The sequence below is a fragment of the Pezoporus flaviventris genome, unplaced genomic scaffold (genome assembly GCF_033815535.1).
Source record: "Pezoporus flaviventris isolate CSIRO_AGI_PZ_B2104156 unplaced genomic scaffold, CSIRO_AGI_Pfla_v1 ptg000015l, whole genome shotgun sequence".
NCBI classification, from domain to species: Eukaryota; Metazoa; Chordata; class Aves; order Psittaciformes; family Psittacidae; genus Pezoporus; species Pezoporus flaviventris.
In genome coordinates this window covers 31,967,102-31,976,319 of record NW_026892563.1, presented here as the reverse complement: position 1 = coordinate 31,976,319, position 9,218 = coordinate 31,967,102, and the positions used below count along the sequence as shown (strand labels likewise).

At 39.2% G+C, this 9,218-nt stretch overlaps 1 long non-coding RNA gene across 1 annotated transcript in view; it reads right to left on the bottom strand.

The window, feature by feature from the left end:
* Window positions 1–302: 302 nt before the first annotated feature.
* Window positions 303–9,218, bottom strand: part of LOC133269176 (uncharacterized) — a 71,825-nt gene continuing 62,909 nt past the window's right edge. The window contains exon 3 of the long non-coding RNA XR_009743355.1: window positions 303–410. This is a non-coding gene — a long non-coding RNA (uncharacterized LOC133269176). The remainder of the gene's footprint in view (window positions 411–9,218) is intronic.

The following is a 9,218-nucleotide window of genomic DNA, read 5'->3' as shown; positions in this document are numbered from 1 at the left end:
AAAAAGACTGAAAGGTGAGAATGCAGATTTTTTTTATGCCTGGAAAACAGGATATGTAATTTTTATACATTTTTTTCTGTGATTAGCATATGTGGGGTTACAGCTGTTATTCCTATTACCAATTTATTCACCTAGAAGTTAGGATGGAAAATACTGCGTATCACTGTTTACCATAGTTCTCTAGTTCTCTAGTTCTCTTCATGATATTTTATATACATTACTTTTGGGTTTTTTAAATTAATATTCATTTTTGCCGTAATGATGTGTTACTATATTAAAAAGCAAAACCAGACTCGCAAAGGCAAATAAGAAGGCTCTCTTGATCATCATAATTAAACGAGTTAATTTCTTCCAGAATTCACTCAGACTGTCTCTGACGTTCACTAATACCTGATTGCCATCTTTATTTACTGCAAAAAAAAAAGTGCCCAATATTTCCTGTGAAGTAAACTTACTCATTCCCACTAGGAAAATTATTGCTTGGCTATACTCAAAGGAAATCATCTTTCCAACAGCCAGCCCCACAATCTACAGAAGCGTGTTAGTCCTCATAAAAAGTCATTAACATTTATAGATAAACTCTAAAGAGAGAAACTAACATGCACATATAGAACAAGAAAAAGAATGAATCCTTGTATCCTTACATAAAAATCCTTTTCATGCCAATGGGAGTTTGCAGAAGAGAAGAAGAATATCCAACAAATGAGTGACACAGACTAAACTGTTCAGAAAAGTACATGATTTCAGTAGGACTGAGAGATTAATTTCTGCCTTGGGTTATAACCGATTTTGTAAAACAGGAGGCATTATTTATTGCCAGATTCTCAAAGATATATACACACCAATTCCCAAATCAATATGCATGCTTCTAAATCAAAGACAAGCAGGCTCCACTGAACCAGGTACCACCTTGACCCCATCCCAGGGACTGCTTTCCCAGATGGCCAGGCTGTGGCTGACTGCAGCTGCTGCCCCCAGCCCAGCATGGCTCTCCTTGCCTGCGGCTTTGGGACAAGTCTGGTCGGGCAGGGAGGGCACTGTCCTACCCCATGGCCCTCGAGATCTCACCAGGCCAGCCCCAGACAGGTTGCTCCCTGGAAGGTGGGTCTGAAGGAGAGCTCTAATGTCAGGCCCTTCTCACACAGGTTCAGACCTGAACAAAAGCCAGTACTTAGACTATACTGAACAGGATTTGCCATTATCTGTGCTGACAGTCAGCTGTGGTCAGGGCCACAGTTCACAACACAACATGGCTAGCAACATTTTGATTTGGAAGGAAGCCCAGCAGAGCTAAGACCAATGTAATAGCAGTCAATAGCGCTAAGCATGGCAGAGAGGTCTATCTGAAGAATCATGCATGTGATTGACTCCCTTGTCTAAGAACAGAAGAAAGTAGTTCAGCAAAACAACAAGTTTTGCTTCAGTATTGTGCTCTAGCCTGCGAGGGCTGAAGGATACCAGTAAATGATGGCCAGTCCTGGTGGCTGCGTCAATAGCTTCTAACCATAAAATACAATGAGAAAACTAAGGCAGCAGTGAGGAAAAAAACCCCACACTGAGGCACTTGCCTTCCCAAGGAATCAATTGAAAATAAAGAAAGGAAAGAGTTATATTCCAGTTTATATTTTCAGTCAAGTGTTTTGTTTATCTTGAATAAACCCTTTTTCTGCTAGATTTGAGTGCCCAGGGAAGTGCAGTCATACAATGTAGGAAACTGAAGTCTTTTATATACGCACCCCGGGATACAAAATTATCACTGGGTGGGTGAAAGGCTGCAACACGAGCCCATTAAGGAGAAGATTATAAATCCAAAATCAAAGAGACTCTTTCATGGTCCTGTATGTGTTTCATATTACTTTTTCATAGTTATTAGTGCTTTAAAAAGATGAGAGCAAGTTTAATACCATTTTTTCCTGGCATATGGCTACCAGCAGAGCAGTTATTTTTAAATTAACCCTAATGTCTGTGCCAGCTTTTTTTCAGTGCTGGCATGCTATGATACCTATGCTATGTCACTACTGGGACTCTAAAAGAACTGTCATGGTTTAAGCCCACCTGGTAACTCAGAACCATGCAGCTGATCACTCGCTCCCTGCTTTCTTTACCTCCGACTCCTGGAGGAATGGGGAGGAGAATGGAAAGAATGTACCTCCCATAGGTTAAGATAAGAACAGTCCAGTAACTAAGGTATAACACAAAACCACTACTGCCACTGCCAATAATAATAATGATAGGGGGAAAAACAAGGGGAGAGAATACAATTGCTCGCCACCTGCAGACCGATACCCAGCCCGACCCTAGCAGCGATCTGGGCCTTCTGGGTAACTCCCCCCAGTTTCTGTCCTGGGCATGACGTTCTGTGGTATGGAACACCCCTTTGGCTAGTTTGGGTCAGGTGTCCTGTCTCCGCTTCCTTCCCATGCTCCTCTTCACCAGCAGAGCATGAGACTGAAAAGTCCTTGACTGGGGTAAACATTACTGAGCAACAACTAAAAACATCGGCATGCTATCAGCACTGTTCTCAGGCTAAAGTCAAAAACACAGCACTGCACCAGACACTAAGAAGGAGTAAAATGACTGCTACTGCTGAACCCAGGATGGGTGGTGAGGCTGCCAGCTACACCCAATTAATGTCTAATTCTGGACCAGGAGGGGGCTGCGCTCTGGATAAGAATGCATAGGGAATGGAGTCATGCCAACAAAATTCACTGTACCTGGAACATAAACAGATTCAAAACCAGCACTTTAAGTAATCTTCAGAGAATTGATTCCTTCCTGGTACAATTTAGATGCTATATAACAAATTGTATTCTTTTGTGGTTCAAGGCAGCTTGAAACTCTATGTTTTAGTTATATAACATATTTGAACTCTGCTATGCGTGGGATTAAATTTACTTGAAGCCTGTGGCTAATGTAAACCATCACCTTTTAGAAATGACAAGTGACATCCTAATCTATAGACAGTTAATCACCATTTTGCAAAATACAAATTGCCCTTCTCAAGTTGCTTTTATTTATTTCTTTTTCTCCTTTTCTACTCAGCATATCAATGCTTACTACAATAATTCATTTGTAGGAGCACTAGGTATTGCTTTAGGTGAACAACTCAATTCACCTAGGCTAGACTTAGAGTAGGCCATCCATGACAACACTAATAAATTATGCATGAAATTGATTTAATCTACCTTTGAGATATAATTTGTCCTGCAAAAAGTTGAGTGTGCAGTTCACTCATGTTTTTATTTCATTTTCTATTCTGTGGCCTGCTTTGCTTTATATTTATTACAATCATTTCAGTTTTCTAATCAGAAAAAAACTTCACCGCATTCTCTTCTGAGATTGTTTTTCTGTTCACTTTGATTTTTACTGAGGACAACACAAATATCTTAACTTAGATGTCCTTTATGATCCTTTCCACCTCAGCCACTCTCAGCCCTGAATCTATTTACAATATTGCTCCATTCATAGAATGTACCCAGTAAGGCACTCTGTTAGTCTCAAATAAAATTCATCATTGTTAACAAGATCCCTATCGACTTTAGTTGCCACTAGTTCTGGACTTCTCTGCCTTTGTAAATTTGGTAAAGAACTAAGTCCTCACCCAAATAACATGAGATTCTACATTATCATGTGGAAAGAACACCGCATTTTGAGGATTCATATGTTCCAATAACACGGACTGATAAAACATGAAACTTGTGTTTCCCTCCTTGACAATGGTTCTCGTGCTCCAACACAAACTAAATGCATTCTGTCCACTGTAATAATTCATATATTTAATTCTTAGATACGCGAATCACATATTTAAGAATTATCATCAAAATCCACATTCATCCCATGTATGTTATAAATTTTGCTCACATCAAAAAAAGCATTCTGCACACCAAAATCTAAACAACATCATGACACTGAACAAAAGTGGAGAATTTACACAGAATCCACCCCTTGTACCTTCATCACAATTATAACCATGTAAAATCCCCACAATCATTCCGCTCCTCGCTCTTTAGCTGTATTCAGTCTACAGTTTGCTTGCTACCTCTCCCAGTTACTATTCTTGAATTCCTCATGCCCCATGTTAGGTGCAAGGACTGTGGTAGGTTGACCTTGGCTGGATGCACTACTTGGCTGGTGCCTACCAAGCTGCTTTATTACTCCCTTCCTCATCAGGACAGAATAGGAGAAAATAAGATGGGGAAAATACCTCGTGGCTCAAGAAAAAGGCAGTTGAATAAAACAAAAGCAAAGGCCATGTGCAGAAACAGTAAAGGGAAACAGAATATTTATTCTCTACTTCGTAGGTGATGTCCAGCCACTTCTTAAGAAATGAGGTTTCAGTACATGTAGCAGTTGCTCCAGAAGACAAACATCATAATAATAAATGCCAATCAACCCCCCCTTCCTTTCCCTGAGCTTTTACTGCTGAACATGTCATGTTATGGAATATTCCTTTGGTCAGTTGGGATCAGCTATCCTTGCTAGGTCTCCTCCCAAGGTCTTTCCCACCTCCAGCCTACTGGTAAAGGACAAATGTTGGAGAGATGGCCTTCATGCAGTACGAGCACTGCTCAGCAGCAGCCAAACCACTGGTGTGTTATCTGCACCTTTGTAGGTACCAATGCAAAGCACAGCACTATGAGGACAGCTATAGCAAACTTATCTCTATCTCATCCAGACCCAATGCAACAAATGTGCTTTCTCCTCTGAAATATCTGGTTGACATGGTTGGCTTCAGTGCTTTCAGTGTGAGGCAGAAAGCTTCACTAAGCTTTCATAAAGCTGCTAGCAGAGCTGAGTTGGAAAATTCTGCTTGCTTACTTGTTTTGGCACCTGTCTGCAGCTGAAACATGGAACATGATAAATCCCTGAATCAGTAACAGAAAGAAAAAAAAAGAAAAGAAAAATAAAAAAATAGAAGGGGAAAGTGAGGAGGTAGAATGACTCCTAGAGCAAGGGACTTCAGAAAGCATGCATTGAATATTATCTGATCTATATTTGCAAATGATTCTCATAAGTTCATCCATGTGGCAAATTCTGATGTACTGACTTTAAAGTTCCCCATGAATGCATTTTTTAATCTAAAGTGAAATCTCACATGAAAAAAAGCTCTTTTATTTAGACTGAGAGAAAGTTTCTCTTTGTTCTAAAATAAAATTCTTAGCCTTTCCTTATTCTCTTTACCTCCCAACCTCAAGAAATATTAATTTCTAAAAGGCAGCTCAGGAGCCTCTACGAAGCTTTCTGGCAGTGTTTCGACAATGTGACAGTGTTCAGATGTTGCAACGGTCTGCACTGTATTTCAATAAATGAATATGTTACTTACTATACACGAAAGGGAGGGTTCTTATTCAAGCTGTAATGTCACCATCTTCTGCTGACATAACTAAATAAATCTTACAGTAGTTGTCTATTTTTTCTAGCTTACCTGCAGGCTATTCCTATTCAAAACAAAATGAGGCAGATTTCAAGCAATGGAGGTGATAGTGCTGTTTCAGGTCATGAGAAGCATATGTATCTCTCAGACCCACTGTCATTACAGTACATACTCCTTTGGATCCTGGTGCTTGATGCTCTTTTTTTCAGTGTTGAAATACCTACCTTCTGGTAAGCTTACAATTCTGAAAGTTTTTTCCTTTCATCTGAATTATTCTTCTGTCTTGACATTTATTTTTCAGCCCTTTCATCCACCATTAATAGTACCCATTCTGTTTTCCTCCATTTCCATGTCTGTATACTTTTTGTGCAGAACTTATTCTTCCCCTTCCATTCTTTCTAATTCAATGCGAGTGCTTCTCACTTCCCACTCACTCCCAATTTTTACTGATTTTGTTCTCCATTTGTCACCCACATTTACACTACCCAATAAATTTTTGCCCCTGTATTACTACTCGTCAATAAAGTAAAACCCACTAGCTTTCTGACCAAATTAATGAACACACTGACTATATGAATTTTTCTGCAAGCAGGGATAATTTCAATTCTAGGAAGGCTGAAACAACTAAAATTTCTATCTTCTTCCTCCGTAAAACAAACTGCCCCAGACATTCCACAGTTCATCAACATCTTCCTAGAAGGCATCTCTAAATACGGAAAGCTTTTCCCTAAATTTTCTGCTGAGCAGGTGGGCTGTAGGATGGTTTTTGGTTTGTAGATACATTTTGGGTTGTTTATGAAAGCTGTTTGTTATCATGCCATCTGATGGACAAGTTCTCAACGTGCCATCACGAGTAGAGCATTTGCTCTCACCACAATGTTTCTTCTAATGTGAATAGGCCTAGGAGAAATTAATTGCTGCAGTGTATTACTCATCTTGATAAAAAGTTTTGCAAAGTATTTCAAAAGGCAAAATGGTGATATTGCCTGCTTAAGGGCCCTTTTACATTTTTTGTATCAGTGTTTATCCCACTACAAATATATATATATATATGCAAACTGATATATTTGTTTCCTGATATATCCTTTCCTCTAGAGAAATTAGCATGTGCTGGTCTTCCAGACCTCAGATTAAAACACTGAAAAGAAATTATTTCTGTCCCCTATAACACCATGTTCTGATGAAGATTCTTTAAGACTTGTTCTCCTTCATTTGGTGTAGTAAGAGGGCTTAAGTATGGTAAGCTTGCCTGTTTAAAGCACAGAAATACTGCTATATTACCAGTCATTGCTAAAAACTGTACTGCATGTGCTTACTGCTGTTAAGAGCAAACAACACCATGCAAATACTGCATTTCTTAATTTCTCACTCCTGTTGCAATAATATCCTTTTTGGGTGGGTGGGTGGGGTCATTAGAGGAGTTTATTCACATAACTGATGTTATGTGAATAATTTAATATCTGCATAACTGATGTTATGCAGATAATTTAATATCTGCCATTCTTCTAAAATTTTACCTGGGACAGAGAGGAGTAATTTACAGAATTGCAAATTAGTTTAGGTCAGAAGGGACCTCTTGAGATCCTCTAGTATGCAACACTTTGCCCAAGCAGGGTCACCTAGATCAGGATGCTCAGGACAGCATGCAGCTGGGTTTTGAATATCTCCACAGATGGAGACTCTACAACCTCTCTAGGCAATCTGTTCCACTGTTTGACCAACTTCACAGTAAGAGTGTGCTTTCTTGTTTCTTTTCTATCTGAAATTTTCAGATAGAATTTCACCTGGTTTGGGTCCATTGCCTTTTGTCCTGTCACGGTATCTAACGAAAAAAGCTTAGCTTTCTCATGTGATTTCTCTCATATCAGGTATATAATCAGATCCCCCCCTGAACCTTCTCCAGATTAATGAGTCTCTTCTCTCTGCTTTTCCTTACACAAAAGACTCTCTACTCCTTTAGTCGTCTAGATAGCACTGTGTTGGAATTTCTCCAGTAAGTTCCATACTTAATTTCCCATAGCTGTAGATCACACTGGTCTGAAGCCAAACTATTGGTGTTTACAAAACCATTACATTAGGAACTTGATCATAGAATGATTAGGATTGGAAGGGACCTTAAAGATCATCTAGTTTCAAGCCACCTGCCATAGGCAGGGACATCTTCCACTAGAGCAGATTGCTCAAGCCCCATCCAGCCTGGCAGGGATGGGGCAGGCACAGCATCTCTGGGCGAAATGTTCCAGTGCCTCACCACCTTCATACTGAAGAATTCTTCCTAATATCTGACCTAAATCTACCCTCTTTCAGCTTAGAGCCATTAACCCTCTTGTCCTGGAAAACTGCCCCAACTGCTCTTTCCTCTGCTATTAAAAAACTTTGCAGTTCAATGATTTGAAAGCATTCAAACTCAAATCTTCTGACTGCATATACAAGCTTATAAAGATATTCAGTTAATAACATTTCTTTCAATACTATTAGATAAATAGCAAAGTACTGTTACTGAAAGTTATGGAAAATAAGTGAAAGGAATACTGAATGTTTTTTGTTGTTGTTCTTTGTCAATGAATTTTTATTTGGTATTCTTAATTTGACAGTGCTTTTACAATTAGCTTTGAATTCATTTTAGATCCTAAATTCTCTACTGACTTCCTGTAAGCAACTTTCTGTGCTCAGAAAGTGTTTATGCAGCCTTCTGAAGCTGCTTTTGAAACCAGATCCACTGTCCTTAAGAGACTGGTACCCATAAATGCAAGCTCAGGTGCAACCGGAGAGCGCTTTAGAAAGCATGTGGTGTCCTGTGCACCCTAACAGACCTTTGTGCCGCAAGGCAACTTAACATGTTGTGGGACACTCCCAGACAAACAATATGCATGCTGCCTCCAGGCTGTCTACAGGCTATAAGTGCAGAAGGCAGATGGGTCTTTGAGGTAGAGTGCCATACTCATATCTACTCTTTCAGAGTGAAACCACTTGTTGTATTCTGTACAGGTACAGAGTCTGCCAGAACCACAACTCATAGAAAGTTAAAAATATAAATAGCTACATTAGACATGATACAATAGGGATCTTTTCAGACTCCATAAGAGGAAAAGACTCAGTGTTCTCACACCTAAAGAAACAAAACACTCTTTTCAACTATCAAGATTTTATCATGAGTCACATGGTATCTGTAGATTTCCTTTGAAGCCTCAAGTCCCCAAGACAGATCTTTTATAAACTTAATGACAAATATTTAAAAGCCTCTTTTGAGGTTTCTTACTTAAGGGCAAAAGACAAAGATCTGCCATGGAAGAAATGGCAGAAATATACAGAAAACAATATGGCAACAAGCTAAAATGCATTCCTTTGTCAGCAAATACTGTTGGAAGATGCATAGAAAATGTTGCTGCGGATTTGAAGAAACAAGTATTAGAACAAATTACGCAGTGTGGGTGGCTTGCTATACAGTTGGCTGAAAGCGCGAATTTCTAACACGTTGCAGTTTATGGCATTTGCTAGATTCTGTTTCAGTAATGAAATACACTAGGAATCACCACTCTCTAAGCCATTAATGTAAAGATGTACTCTAGAAGATATATTGCCAACAGTAAATGACTTCTTTAATAAAAAAAGTGTTTTATGGAAAAACTGTGCAAGTGTAACCACTGATGGAGTTGCTGCTTTGACTGGAATAAAAAAAGGATTCTAGGGTAAGGTTACAGAGATAGTACCACACATTAAATTAATTCACTGCATCATTCATAGGCAAACTGTTGCAGCAAAGAAATATCAGCCAGAAGTGCACCGAGTTCTACAGGATGACATTGACGTGGTTAACTTTATAAAGACATTTAAATGGGAGAAT